The following is a 1658-nucleotide window of genomic DNA, read 5'->3' on the forward strand; positions in this document are numbered from 1 at the left end:
TATATATATATATATGCATACGTAGATACATACATACTTATTGCAGATCGATGTTGCTGTGTTACTGAGGCTTAAAGTTTAATCATACTTACCTAATCAGAAACAGGATTTAGAAGCTGGCATTTTCTGCATGATAGTTGTCTATCACAAAATGGAAGCAAGGTCATTATACGAGCAGGAATTTTTATTAAACAAACGAAAACACACCATTACGACGATCAAAGTTGTAAGAACTTTTGCACTTTTAAGTTTTTTTTGTTTGCTTCTAAACTTTAATTCAATATTAAGAGTTGCAGAATTTAGATTATTTTTGCATAGTCTAACTCGACAGTGCTTTTGTTTCTGTTAGCATGATTGGATTTTTAGAGTAGCAAGATTCAGATTTTTCTTATTCTCACGCAAGTTGACAAGAACAGTAACTTAGTTGCAGACTTAATTTTACATGAATTTCGACTGAGAAACTAATATTGCCATGACAAGGCCAGGTAGCTCCTTCTGCCTTACGGTGGCTGCAATTTTATTTTAGTCATGGCTTTACTATTTATATGATCAGCTTCTCTTCTTATTATATCATTCGTATATCCTCATGCCTCTTCTTGCTAGCTCTTCTTACTATATATAGATATATCTCATTTATTTCCTGATTTTATAATAAAATTAGTATTACTTTAATATTCACTATTTTATAAAACATTATTTTTCATAATGAATTTTTGCACTTTCTTTTTGGCGCGTTTTTATTATGCAGTTTGTTTCAATATATAAAAAAAAATATATACAGTGAAGATACAGGATCTAATATATTTTACAATTATAATTACATTTCCCATTATCCTAAAATATTATTGATTTTAAAGGAAATAAATATACAGGCAGGTTTCATTTAATTCAAATACTTCTAAGCAAAAGAATATATATTTTTATTGCAATGCATGGAAAAAAGTGGATTACAATGAAAACTGCGGGTGCATTCATGTTAATATTCTTAAGTTATTACACCTGGAAAAGTGCAGAATAAGATTTCTACAATGAAGTAGTTGTACGTTGTCAACATAGTGTGACAGTCCCCTGAAGGGAATAATACTACTGTTAGTTAGACCTAGGAAGCTACGCCGCTTCCTGTCGGCCTTGACACATTTCCTGTGTCCTTATGTTTACAAGGCCGACAGGAAGCGCCGTAGCTTCCTAGGTCTAACTAACAGTAGTATTATTCCCTTCAGGGGACTGTCACATTATGTTGACAACATACAACTACTTCATCGTATCACTACTGCATAAATATATCTGAGAATTTAGAAATATATTATTTCTGAAAAAGATTTCTACAATAGAATTTGCCTAATTTGTCACATGTAAACTAAACTAAAGAGCACTTAAAATATATCTTAAAATCGAAGGATCAATTTCCTATCCAAGAGGCGCAAGGGGTAAATTAATATCAGCCCAATAACATATCAAGAGCGTGCATTTAGCTTGACACAGAGCCCAGATAGCGTGGATGCTTTTACAAGCCAGAGTTGTAGTCAGTCACATACTACTCATTTTCATTTCAATTACTTAACGGTGTAGGAAATACGAACAAACAATGTAGTATTTTCGGCTCAATCATATCTATGTTCCTTCCCTTACAAAGGAAATTATAAGAACAATGTGGTATT

At 32.1% G+C, this 1658-nt stretch overlaps 1 long non-coding RNA gene across 2 annotated transcripts in view; it reads left to right on the forward strand.

The window, feature by feature from the left end:
- Positions 1 to 101: 101 nt before the first annotated feature.
- Positions 102 to 1658, forward strand: part of LOC106882694 (uncharacterized) — a 343192-nt gene continuing 341635 nt past the window's right edge. For both annotated transcript variants that reach the window (XR_008264135.1, XR_008264136.1), the window contains exon 1: positions 102 to 226. This is a non-coding gene — a long non-coding RNA (uncharacterized LOC106882694). The remainder of the gene's footprint in view (positions 227 to 1658) is intronic.

The sequence above is a fragment of the Octopus bimaculoides genome, chromosome 5, assembly GCF_001194135.2.
Source record: "Octopus bimaculoides isolate UCB-OBI-ISO-001 chromosome 5, ASM119413v2, whole genome shotgun sequence".
NCBI classification, from domain to species: domain Eukaryota; kingdom Metazoa; phylum Mollusca; class Cephalopoda; order Octopoda; family Octopodidae; genus Octopus; species Octopus bimaculoides.